Below are 14,015 nucleotides of genomic sequence, written 5' to 3'. Positions count from 1 at the left end.
CTAACACTGTGTTGATGAGTTGTGGGTGTTGCGCATAACCATACACTGTGTTGATGAGTTGTGGGTGTTCGCATAACCTATACACTGTGTTGATGATTGTGGGTGTTGTCGCATAACCTATACACTGTGTTGATGAGTTGTAGGTGTTCTATAACTTACACTGTGTTGATGAGTTGTGTGTTGTCTCATAACCTATCACATGTGTTGATGAGTGGGGTTTGTCGCATAACCATACACTGTTTGATGATTGTGGTGTTGTCGCAAACCTATACACTGTGTTGATGAGTGTGGGTGTTGTCGCATTAACCTATACACTGTGTTGATGAGTGTGGGTGTTGTCTCATAACCTATACACTGTGTTGATGAGTTGTGGTGTTGTCGCATAACCTATACACTGTGTTGATGAGTTGTAGTGTTGTCTCATAACTAACACTGTGTTGATGAGTTGTAGTGTTGTCTCATAACCTATACATGTGTTGATGAGTTGTGGGTGTTGTCGCATAACCTATCACTGTGTTGATGAGTTGTGGGTGTCTGTCGGTACCTTATCACTGTGTGATGAGTTGTAGGTGTTGTCTCATAACCATACACTGTGTTGATGAGTTGTAATGTTGTCTCATAACCTATACACTGTGTTGATGAGTTGTAGATGTTGTCTCATAACATAACTCCTGTGTTGATGAGTGTAGTATGTTGTCTCATAACCTATACACTGTGGTGATGAGTTGTATGTTGTCTCATAACCTATACACTGTGTTGATGAGTTGTAGGTGTTGTCTCATAACTTATACACTGTGTTGATGAGTTGTAATGTTGTCTCATAACATATACACTTGTTTGATGAGTTGTAATGTTGCTCATACTTATACACGTTGTTGATAGTTGTAGGTGTTGCTCATAACATATACACTTGTTGATGAGTTGTAGATGTTGTCTCATAACCTATACACTGTGTTGATGAGTTAGGTGTCTCTTGTAGGTAGATGTTGTCTCATAACCTATACACTGTGTTGATGAGTTGTAGGTGTGTCTCATAACCTATACACGTGTTGATGAGTTGATGTTGTCTCAAACATATACATGGTTGATGAGTTGTAAGGTGTTGTCTCATAACCTATACACTGTGTTGATGATTTGTAGGTGTTGTCATAACCTGTACATTGTGTTGATGAGTTGTAGGTGTGCTCATAACCTATACACTGTGTTGATGAGTTGTGAGGTGTTGTCTCATAACCTGAACTGTGTTGATAAGTTGTAGGTGTTGTCTCAAAAAACCTATACACTGTGTTGATGAGTTGTAGGTGTTGTCTCATAACCTATACACTGTGTTGATGAGTTGTAGGTGTTGTCTCATAACCTATACACTGCGCTGAACATCCCACACGACCCTGTGGCTCTAGAGGACCACTTCAGAGATGATGATGATGGGCCGGTGTCCAACCAGGGGTACATGCCCTACCTCAACAAATTCATACTGGACAAGGTACTGTATACACACACACACACACACACAAACACACACCCACACACAACACACACACACAAACACACTTGGCATCCTCTCTTTCTGACCCCAGGTGGTTGAGGGCACGTTTGTTAAGGAGAATGTAGATGAGTTCTGCTGGACTCTCTGTGCCAAAAAGAACTACCGGCCTAAAAATGGCATGGACGTTCTGCCTGATAAAGATGCCTTCCATCTTTGGTGCCTCTTCAACTTCCTGTCTGAAGACAATTATCCACTGGTSCTGGTCCKAGAGGAGGTGAGTTCTTAGCCCTGGARGGTAATCCAAAATCATTTGCCTCCTTTCTTCCCTCTTTTCATGAAAATGTCTTGCAATAATGTCAACGGGAGATTTGGGTGAAAATTCTGTCTCAAGTTAGGATTTGTCCCATGATGTGCTCTATTCTTTCTCTATGGTAACTCGCAGGTGGAATATCTCCTGAAGAAGATCTGCATAGCCATGAGTGTGGAGTTGAGCTGTGTGGACATGGAAGACTTCCTCTCCCAGGAGGCTGTGCAGCAGAGCGGCATCACAGTGTGGTCCTTCCTGGACTTGGTCAACACCGGGAGGCTGACCAGAGGGATGGAGAAGGACTCTGTTACGATGGCGATAGACGAGGTCTACCAGGAGATAGCTGGCAATATCATAAAACAGGTGCTTTTAAACATAAAGAGAATTTATAGACATGTTTGTGTTAGTATGCATGTAATATAAAGGTAATCAATGTGTAATATGGTATTTATATAATTAGGCATGTGTAACMTTGTGTGGTCGTATGTATCTGTCCTTAGGGGTATTTGTGGKAGAAGGGCCACTTGCGGAGGAACTGGAATGAGCGCTGGTTCTCTCTCCAGCCCTGCACTCTGCATTACTATGTCAGTGAGGACCGCAAGGAGTGTAAAGGCTGCATCGAGCTGGGCCACAACTGCTGTGTGGAGGTACACAYCACTGAGTTAGGGGTTATGTAGAATGGATGAAGGTACTACAGGGGGTAGGCCTACACTAAATCCTCTGGCATAGGGMGCCAATGTGGGCAGAGCTGGGATGAGGGATTTGTTCAGAGAAGACGTCGATAGGGTAACATACTTGAATGAATATGAACCGCCCCATTCTTTTTGTCAATACAAAATGTTGTGTGTGGATGATGCTGTTTGTTATGGTGGTTATGTTCTCACCACTGTGGTTGCATTGATAGGTGCTGCCAGAMAAGGAGGGGAAGAGGTGTATGTTCTGTGTGAAGACGCTCACTAAGACCTACGAGATGAGCGCCCCCGACACCAAGCAGAGACAGGAGTGGACCACAGGTCAGAGATCATACAGTACAGTACACACTGGGCTTTTAAAGCCTGGAGAAAATAGCCATTTCACACCCTGATGAAGGCAAAAGCCACAATGCGTCATCTGGCTTGGTTTATGATGATGCTTCAGGCTACTTACTGTATGTTGTCACTGCAGCGATCCAGACAGCCATCCGTCTGTGTGTGGAGGGGAAGAAGTCCCTGCATAAGGACCTGAAGCTGCGACGCAGGGAGCAAAGGGAGGAGAGGGAGAGGAGACGCACCGCCAAGGAGGAGGAGCTCCAAAGTCTGTGCCTCCTCCAGTGGGAGAGGGAGAGCAAGTTGGCTGAGCTGGAGCACAGCAGGTGTGTGTGGCTGAGAGAGAAAGACAGAGAGAGAGAGAGGAGAGAGAGAGAGAAGAGAGAGAGAGAGAGAGAGAGAGAGAGAGGAAGAGAGAGAGAGAGAGAGAGAGAGAGAGGAGAGAGAGAGAGAAGAGAGAGAGAGAGATAGAAGAGAGAGAGAGAGAGAGAGAGAGAGAGAGAGAGAGAGAGAAGAGAGAGAGAGAGAGAGAGAGAGAACAGAGACAGAGACAGAGACAAGAGAGAGAGAGAGAAGAGAGACAGAGAGACAGAGGACAGAGAGATGACTACAACGAAAACTGAACTTTGAATAGCAATGTGATAATAGCCTCACAATCACTGTTGTTATATTTGTATATCTGTGTGCAGGATGCGCAAAGCAGGCTCAGACAGCTCTGCTGCAGGAGGAGCAGAAGAGGAGACAACATGTGGAGCTGCAGAGAACCCTGCAGGAGCAGCTACAGCAGGCTGAGGAGGTGAGAGGGATAGAGAGGAAGAGTTTAGCGGGGAGTTGAGGAGGAGGTGAGCTGATCAGGGTAAGGAAAGAAGGTGGATGTAAGAGGAAGGAGAATTCTAATTTTTACTAGGATCCCCATTAGATGATGCTATAATGTCAGCTAATCTTCCTGGGGTCCAACACAGAAAGACAATTCCACGGTAACAGAGTGATGCTGAGACTCAGATTTTTCCCTTTAAAATGTATGCGAAACAAAAAACAATGATTGCTAAGTTAAGCAAGCCATAAAACTCTATGCACAAGGACTATATTTATCAATGTCCACAAAAAATGTTACAAAAATACATGTACTTGAAGAACAGTGCAGATGCATAGTTTCGTAACAGAATGACAGTTTGTGCTGTTGGTGCTGTCATTCTTCACCGAACTTAGTTATTTTATTGTTTTCTTGAAGGTGGATTTAGTTTTTACCTGAGAAATGGGATTTGGTAAAGAATTCCWTTTAGTGATGGCTCCATCTAGTATTATTGTAGATTTGAGGATATTTATCCCTGGTCTGGGGGTTATCAGTTGTCCTGAACTAGCCTGTCTGGTTCGGTGGTTATGTTTGTTCCTAGTATACACTAATTGGTCAGAAAAAAACGTTGGTTTGTTTGAAAATATCACGTTCCTAAAGAAAATCAAAAGACTGGATAATAATTTGTGTTCAACGGGAAACCATGAGAGATGATGGCGCAATCGGTTGACATTCATACGGGTAGGTCGATGAAGAGCTAATCTTGCAGCCTTTTTTTGAGCGAGTTGGAGCTTTTTAAGATCTTTTTTGCTGCAGATGACAATATGACTGGACAGTACTCTTGGTCTGACAGAACCTCAGAACATTTATTGTTATAGCAATGCCTTTACCCATTTTAATTGCAATCTTGTCTTTATGTTCAGACCACGACAGAGCTGCGTCCAATGTGACACTTTGTTACTTGTTCCCATCCATTGACAAGTTTAATTGAGGGTCACCAGCAAGCATATATCTTATAACAAATACAATAAATGCTGTTTTAGAAATATTCAACACCAGTTTGTGAATGTTAACCCCCTAAGACACCGTTCATAGTTCTTTGCTCAATACATCTGTTAGTTCATTATATGCTGATGCAGTGCTATACATTGTAGAGTCATCAGCATGCATAACCACTCTTGCTTTATTCATTACTGATGGTAAATCATTAGTCAAGATAGAGTAGAGTAGTGGGCCTAGGCAACTGCCTTGAGGAACACCACAGTGTAAATCTTTACAGTCCAAAAAGCTACCATTAAAGAAAACTTTTTGCCTTCCCCTGGAAAGGTAGCTTTCCATCCAGGATAAAGCGTCAGAAATAAAACCATAACATAACTTTACCTAGCAACATTTTATGATCAATTACATCAAAAGCAGCACTAAAGTCTAACAGCACTGCACCCACTAGAGGAGAGGAGGCGGTGAGAAGGATAGCAAGAAGGAACTCAAGGAAGGTTAAGGAGGAGGAAGGTATGAGGGGTGAGACAATGAGTAGAAGGACTCAACTCTATAGATCTTTACGGGTCTAATTGTGGCTTTGTCCTGGTGTGTTTATTGTGGGCCAGGCGCGGGCCAGCATTCAGGCAGAAATGGCCCTCAAGGAGGTAGAGACAGAGCGTCAGAGAAGGAGGATAAGGGAGCTGGAGGTGATGCAGCTCCGCCTGGAGGAGGCCCTGCATCAGGAGATGAGAGCTAGACAAGACGAGGAGATCTACTTCCTCGCACAGGCCAGGTAACACACACACACACATACAGAAATATACAGCATACAGCATACACACACACACACACCACACACACACACACACACACACACACACACACACACACACACACACACACACACACACACACACACACACACCACACACACACACACACACACACACACACACATTATATCCGTGCCTTTCAGAAGTATTCACACCCATTTACTTTTTCTATATTTTGTTGTGCTACAGTCTGAATTTAAAATGGATTCAATTTAGATTTTGTGTCACTGGCTTACACAAAATACCCTATAATGTCAAAGTGGAATTATGTTTTTATAAACTTTTACAGATTAATTAAAAATTAAAAGCTGAAATGCCTTGAGTTAAAAAGTAGTCAACCCCTTTGTTATTGTAAGCCTAAATAAGTTCCGGAGTAAGAAGTCACATAACAAGATGCAAGGGACAGACTGAGAAAATCCCAATACTGATTAAAGAAATTACTGAAGTTGATATGCAGCCATCGTCAATGGTAGAGGATGTCGACTTCAATGGGCCCCTAAACGTAAGGCACGTCTAGAAACAAGATGCCATGTCGAAAAACCTTGGAGAAATTGTACAATGATTTCTCTGCAAGCACAAAGCTCGAGCTCTCAAACAACAGTATGTGTGGTAAGAACATATTATTGGACGTCTATGAACACGCTGTCATACATCACTGCAATGAGCCATCACATTGATGAGAAGTGAGAACATGGAGGAGAGGCACACAGCAMATWATCGTTGCTGAGTGGGTGGGGCGATAGCTGTAAAGTGAGCGCCGTCTGGTGGGGTTTTGACTAGATAGCACAGCTACAAAGTCAATATTGGCCTTATCGTAAAAATTCAATCATATTTTTTCTTTCTTTTGGGTCTTAATTTAAGATTAAGGTTAGGCATAAGTTTAGCAGTGTGGTTAAGGTTAGGTTTAACATTCAGTTTTAAGAAAATAAATCGGAGAAATAGGAGGGTTTTATGACTTTGTGGCTTTGGTAACTAGTAAGACCGTCTCGGTAGGTAGTCAGGACTGCGTAGAATGGACTGCATTGCCCCTTAGCGGTCATATCTGAATTGTGAATTCACGTAATTGTATGATTTTTTTGTTATCATTTCAATGCTAAATGTCAGTTTTAAACGTAAATACTTTTCTTTCATTTGTCACATCCCTGCAATGTTTCAAATAGGGAGGTTCAAGAACCTCAAGACATCAAAGTAAAATGGAGGGATGTATTGCAAAAGGAAATAGCAAAAAGGCCTTATACTGGGAAATATGGGTTAATCTGTGGACATCGGAGGGTTGGAGTTAAAATCAGAATTAATGGTGGATTGGCCGCTTTGGATGAAAATCCAGCTCTTGCAGAGAGGAAATTAGGAATATACTGTATTTGTATTTATTAGCGGTCCCCATTAGCTGCTGCCAAGGTAGCAGCTACTATTCCTGGGGTCCAAACACATGAAGGCACTTACATTACATATCAAACAAAAGATAAAACAGAACATCATATACCATTATTACACCACTACATACAGTGCCTTCGGAAAGTATTCAGACCCCTTGACATTTTCCACATTTTGTTACATTATAGCCTTATTCTAAAATCGATTTTTTTTTATCCTCAACAATCTACACAATATACACCATAATGACAAAGCAAACAGTTTTTTCGAAATTTTAGCAAATGTAAAAAATAAAAAACAGAAATACCTTATTTACATAAGTATTCAGACCCTTTGCTATGAGACTCGAAATTGAGCTCAGGTGCATCCTGTTTCTATTGATCACCCTTGAGATGTTTCTACAACTTGATTGGAGTCCACCTGTGGTAACTTCAATTGATTGGACATGATTTGGAAAGGCACACACCCGTCTATATAAGGTCCCATAGTTGATAGTGCATGTCAGAGCAAAAACCATAAGGTCGAAGGAATTGTCCGTAGAGTTCTGAGACAGGATTGTGTCGAGGCACAGATCTGGGGAAGGCATCCAAAAGAATTCTGCAGCATTGAAGGTCCCCATAGTGGCCTCCATCATTCTTAAATTGAATACATTTTGAAGCACCAAGACTCTTCCTAGAGCTACCCGCCAGGCCAAACTGAGCAATCAGGGGAGAAGGGCCTTGYTCAGGGAGGTGACCAAGATCCTGATGGTCACTCTAACAGAGCTCTAGAGTTCCTCTGTGGAGATGGGAGAAACTTCGAGAAGGACAACCATCTCTGTAGCGCTCCACCAATCAGCCTTTATGGTAGATTGGCCAGACGGAAGCCACTCCTCAGTTAAAGGTACATGGCAGTCGCTTGGAGTTTGCCAAATGGCACCTTAAGACTCTCAGACCATGAGAAGCAAGATTCTCTGGTCTGATGAAACCAAGATTGAACTCATTGGCCTGAATGCCAAGCGTCACGTCTGGAGGAAACCTGGCACCATCCCTACGATGAAGTATGGTGGTGGCAGCATCATGCTGTGGGGATGTTTTTCAGTGGCAGGGACTGGGAGACTAGTCAGGATTGAGGGAACGATGAACGGAACAAAGTACAGAGAGATCCTTGATGAAAACYTGTTCCATAGCGCTCAGGCCCTCAGACTGTGGAAGGTTCACCTAAGCACACAGCCAAGACAATGCAGGAATGGCTTCGGGACAAGTCTCTGAATGTCCTTGAGTGGCCCAGCAAGAGCCTGAACTTGATAAAACATCTCTGGAGAGACCTGAAAATAGCTGTGCAGCAACCCTCCCCACCCAACCTGACAGAGCTTGAGAAGATCTGCAGGGAAGAATGGGAGAAACTCCCCAAATACAGGTGTCCCAAGCTTGTAGCGTCATACCCAAGAAGACTCGATGCTGTAATCGCTGCCAAAGGTGCTTCAACAAAGTACTGAGTAAAGGGTTTGAATACTTACGTAAATATGATATTTACCTTTTTACAAAACCTGTTTTTGCTTTGTCATTATGGCGTATTGTGTGTAGATTTATGAGGGGGGGAAAACAATGTAATCAACTTTAGAATAAGACTGTAAGGTAACAAAATGTGGAAAGAGTCAAGTGGTCTGAATGCTTTCCGAAGGCAGTGTATCTACAATACAAAATGTATAACACCATCATACAACAATATGACAATGTACTTGTGTGTAGAGTGCTTATTCTAGCACTTGTGAGCGTATGCGTGTGTCTCTTCACAGTCCCCGTTGTTCCATAAGGTGTATTTTTACCAGTTTAAAAAAATCTGATTCTACTGCTTACATCAATTACCTGATGTGGAATAGAGTTCCATATAGTCATGGTTCTATATAGTACTGTGCGCCTCCCATAGTCTGTTCTTCACTTGGAGATTGTGAAGAGACCTCTGGTGACATGTCTTGTGGGGTATGCATGGGTGTCCGAGCTGTGTGCTAGTAGTTTAAACAAACAGTTGGGTACATTCAGCGTGTCAACATTTTTTACAAAAACAAGTTGTGATTAAATCAATCTCTCTTCCACTTTGAGCCATGAGAGATTGACATACATATCATTCATGTTAGCTCCTCCCTGTACTTTTAAGGGCCAGCCATGCTGCCCTGTTCTGAGCCTTTTGTAATTTTCCCAAGTCCCTCTTTGCGGCACCTGACCATACTACTGAACAGTAGTCCAGGTGTGATAAAACTAGGGCCTGTAGAACCTGCCTTTATTATGGAGCGACTTCTCCCCATCTTAGCTACTGTTGTATCAATATGTTTTGACCATGACAACTTGCTCAATTTCCACATGATTCATTGCAAGATTTAGTTGAGGTTTAGGGTTTAGTGAATGATTTGTCCCAAATACAATGCTCTTAGTTTGTTTTATATTTAGGACTAACTTATTCCTTGCCACCCATTCTGAAACTAACTGTGCTCTTTGTTAAGCGTTGCAGTCATTTCAGTCTCTGTAGTAGCTAACGTGTAAAGTGTTGAGTCATCCGCAAACATAGACACACTGGCATATCATTAGTAAAGATTGAAAAAATAAGGGCCTAAACAGCTGCCCTGGGGAATACCAATAAAAATAAATAAGGGGGAGTAGAAATTATGCAAACAATTAATTTTATAGAACCCAAAACCTATCTGTAATATTAAAGCTTATCCTGTCACGTCCTGACCATAGAGAGTCCTTATTTTCTATGGTAGAGTAGGTCAGGGCGTGACTGGGGGGTTAGTCTAGTTTATTATTTCTATGTGGGGTTCTAGGTTTGTTTTTCTATGTTGGTGATTGTGTATGATTCCCAATTAGAGGCAGCTGGTAATCGTTGTCTCTAATTGGGTGTCATATTTAATTAGCATTTGTTCCACCTGTGTTTATGGGATATTTTTATTTATTTATTTATTTCACCTTTATTTAACCAGGTAGGCAAATTGAGAACACGTTCTCATTTACAATTGCGACATGGCCAAGATAAAGCAAAGCAGTTCGACACATACAACAACACATAGTTACACATGGAGTAAAACAAACATACAGTCAATAATACAGTGAAAAATAAGTCTATATACAATGTGAGCAAGTGAGGTGAGATAAGGGAGGTGAAMGCAAACAAAATATATATATAAATAAATAAAAATATAAAAAGGCCATGGTGGCGAAGTAAATACAATATAGCAAGTAAAATWAAAATAAAACACACTATTGTTTTGAGTTAGTGCACGTATCATCTCTGTAGTCACGGTTCGTTGTTAGTTTATTGTTTATTTGTTTTTGTCTTTGCTAAGTTTCACTTTATTCATTCAATTATGTGGAACTCAACATCCGCTGCGCCTTGGTCCGATATTTATTCCAGCGAACGTGACATATCCCTATCTGCAATATTAAAGCTTATATTAACCTGAAGTGATTTGGCTGTACTTCTGTTTAGCTCAAATGCATGGCACCCTCAGTCAAGCGAGTACACACACACACACACACACAGAACGTTTTTTGTTAGTAGACGTGTTTACTCTCAGAGAGACGCCAACGATTTCCTGTCATCTCTGTGCGGTACTTGTGGTTTGTCTACTTACTCAGGAACTGAACATCTTAGGGCGTAATGTCTTTTCATGTTTACTTTTTCCATAACCCTGTTCTCTGATTGGTCCTTCTACTATGACATTGTCATAACTGTGCTCTTTGATTTGTCCCTTCATTATGACATTGTCACAACTGTCACAAAAAGAAGCTTTAGAATACACAATAAGTTTGGGCATTCCTATTCTGCAACTGTAACATTATTGCCTTAGGTCCAGCCCATTATTTTTAGAGCTCTAACAAGGGTCAGTGTGCTATTGTGACTTAGAACCCTGCATGGTGGTGGCTCTCCTTCTCTCTCTTCATCCCAAGGCTGCTGGTAGAGGAGGAGGATAAGATGAAGGCCCTGCTGGCCCTCCAGGAGGAACAGGAGCAGTACATCCTGAAGACCCAGAGAGAGAAGCAGGAGCTCAGGCAAGAGATGGTAACCAAGTCCCAGGCTTTGGAGGAGGCCCAACACCAGCTGGAGAAAGTTCGGACCAGCCGGCACAGAATGGACCAGGACATTGCAGTGAGTGCAACAAAATCAGTATCGAACCCATGATCTTCTGCTAAATGTATAGTATATCAGGGAACCACTGCCCAGACAACTACAGCTACTCGACAGCTACTCATCAAGCAATCATAGACCGCTTAACCACCTCTGCTGCACACACATATCTATGTGAACGGGCATGCATGTGAACGTGCATATGTGTCGGTGTTGAATGAACTGAAACAAGCCACAGGACGGAAAGACAAGGTTCAGGGTCTTAGAGGTCAGTGTAGATAGTTATGCTGTACTTTCCCCCACTCAGGTCTCATGATGTCTATTTAGTAATTGCTGTATGTGTATCAGTGTGGACCCTGTGTTTTATATCATGCTCCTTCTTATCTGAGAGTAATAAACATCTCAAAAGGAAGCACAGTGGCCTCTGGATCCGGTATAAACTACAGAAATGTATTCTCTAACTGCCCTCTCTCATTCTCTTCTATTTCATTCCCTCTCGCATTCTCTTCTCCTTCACTCCCTCTCGCATTCTCTTCTCCTTCACTCCCTCTGACATTCTCTTCTTCTTCACTCCCTCTTTCTCTTCTCCTTCACTCCCTTTCTCATTCTCATCCCCTCCATCTCTCACCCCGTCCCTCTTCATGGTCTCACTCAGGCTGCTCAAAGGAAGCTGCGACATGCCAGCACCAGCGTCAAACACTGGAATATCCAGGTGAACAGACTGACACATCCTAATGGACCGGTAGGTGAGATTAGTGGTGAGGGAAGTGTTCTAGTGCGTAAAGCTACGTTTGAACAGGTGCCTGTGTCAACCTCCTTGTCCTTGTCCTCCCTGCATTTTGTTTCTCTTTCTTTCTCTTTCTCTACTCTCTTGCTCTCTCAAATTCTTTCCTCCCCCTCCCTCTCTCTCTCCCAGAGAGAAGACCCTCTCTTGGAAGCTCAGGGGTCCCAGTTGTGTCTGTGCCCTCCCTACGAAACCCGGGCCTACGCCTGTACCATCAGAGGAACGAAAGAGAGAAGGAGAAGTGAGGAGAGAGTGAACATCAGTGGAAGAGAGGAGATGCGTCTGTCTCAAGCCTCCAATGAGGACATGGACTGTGCCTGAGGCCTAAGATCCCCAAGCTAAGAATGTTAATGTAGATACATACCACTGGGGTTGTACTAGGGAGGCAGGTAGCCTAGCAGTTAAAAGCGTTGGGCCAGAAACCGAAAGGTCACTGGTACAAATCCCCAGACTGACTAGGTGAGAAATCTGTTGATGTGCCCTTGAGTAAGACACTCTGCATAAGAGTGTCAGCTATATGATTAAAATCAAAATGTACAATCAGATCATTTGATATCACTTTCTGTTTACTTAAAGGATGTGTTTTTTGCGTGAAGGATATCTTTATGTTCTGTGAGTGTTTTCATCTTTCTTTTCTCTCTTTCCCTGACCTTAGTGAATTATTATGATGGTAGGAATATTAGCAAAATAATGCTAATAATGTTTGGTGCCTTCATGGGAGGAAAGTTTTCAAATTTAAACCATCAATATGTTTATTCTGTTTTAATTGTAATTATAAACAAAAACTCTGTAACTGGCCAAAACATAGCAGTTGTCAATCAATTGATAAGTTTTATGTTTATAATTAAACAAACTGAGTCTAAATAAATCCACAGGACAACTTGGATGATGACGCTATTTTATATCTTCTCCTGAACTGGCAGAAGAGTTTGAAATMGAAATAAACGCTTTATGATTGGTGGAGACTTCCTTCGACTTCTCTTGAAGCAATCTGCTTTTATACACATCCTACACCAAACTATGCTGCTGACATGTAAAACTCTGCAAGATCTGTCCTCAACCTCTGCAGAAAACATGGTTAAGATAGACACCTAGTGGCAACATGGTTGACAATACTGGCAATAAAGACAAACGGAAAGGTGGTGAACGGAATACCACTATAATAGAATCGAGTAGCATACTTGAATATCTCATAGGGAAATGTGCCTTTCAACAAGCTACAGGCATACGTATAGCATACATACATACAGACAGACAAACAGCCATCACATCAGATAACAAATATCAGGTGATGAATAAATAAATCACCAATCCAATTAAATCATGATGATTCTTATCAAGGATGTGGAATAGGGAGAGAAGAACACCCTGTGGGTTGCTGACTGTCATAGAAACGTAGATCTACAACATTTGATTTGAGTGAATTTAAACTTTTCTACGTTTTTTTTCTCCAGACAGTTAATTAAGACTGAATTTCAATATATGGATGTGCTAACTTAAAGCACTGTGCACATTCATTCCTAAAGTCCAAGTAAATGTTTTGTACGCTAGACGTGAACTTTGCTCGTGTTGTTGTTTGCTTTTTATTTTGAAAAGCAAAGGACCCTAAAATCAATACAGCGAAAGCACTGACACAGCAAAAGCACTGACACACATGCGTTGGTGACACACTACGCTACGTGGTACGTGCTCATCGGATGGTGTGATGTCAAACCATGACAGATGTATGACAGAGGGTTGTCGCTAGTTACCACAAGCACAAAGTCAACATTGGCTATTATCGTTGAACATCATGAAAACAAAAATGTGCTTTTTGGTCTTAATTTAAGGTTAGGTTTAGCCATCAGGTTAGCAGTGTGGTTAAGGTTATGGTTAAGGTTAGGTTTAAAATCAGATTTTAAGAAGATACATTTTAGAAATAGGCGGGGTTTAGCAATAATTATGACCTTGTGGCTGTGGTAACTAGTGACGACCGTATGAGTTTGACAGATCGTGGAGCGGAGCTGACTGAGAAACTTTGGGAATAACAAGCCCTTCTCCATTCGACCAACATACACGAGTAACCTTCAGGATATGCAACTAATGAACAAAAAGGCGACAAAGCTAGTAACATTTTAATTTGACAKAGTCCCATCTCGAGTTTGTCAAGTAGAATAAACAATGTTCCCGTGTTTTCGACGTTAATGAACGTGGAATAGAGCAGGCAAGGAACACCTCATCAGGCGAAAGTCGGACTGTCCAGGATCCAACTAGCTCAGCTACCTAGCTACTGCTTGGATCAGTTGTTTGCATGCAACAAAGGTAAAATGATATAAACTTGACTTTAACCAACGT

The 14,015-nt window shown here is 42.0% G+C and overlaps 1 protein-coding gene and 1 pseudogene across 2 annotated transcripts in view; both read left to right on the top strand.

Annotated features, from left to right (window-relative positions):
• LOC111962543 (differentially expressed in FDCP 6 homolog) overlaps window positions 1-12,237 on the top strand; it is a 25,236-nt pseudogene extending 12,999 nt beyond the window's left edge.
• Window positions 12,238-13,469: 1,232 nt separating this feature from the next.
• LOC111963101 (peroxisome proliferator-activated receptor delta) overlaps window positions 13,470-14,015 on the top strand; it is a 36,346-nt gene continuing 35,800 nt past the window's right edge. Inside the window, exon 1 of one of the 2 annotated variants that reach the window (XM_023986328.2) lies at window positions 13,470-13,982. The gene's annotated coding sequence lies outside the window, so the exon portion shown is untranslated. The remainder of the gene's footprint in view (window positions 13,983-14,015) is intronic. The other variant, XM_023986317.2, reaches the window with a different exon arrangement.

Source organism: Salvelinus sp. IW2-2015, linkage group LG1, assembly GCF_002910315.2.
Source record: "Salvelinus sp. IW2-2015 linkage group LG1, ASM291031v2, whole genome shotgun sequence".
NCBI lineage: Eukaryota > Metazoa > Chordata > Actinopteri > Salmoniformes > Salmonidae > Salvelinus > Salvelinus sp. IW2-2015.
This window is presented reverse-complemented; position numbering and strand designations above follow the sequence as displayed.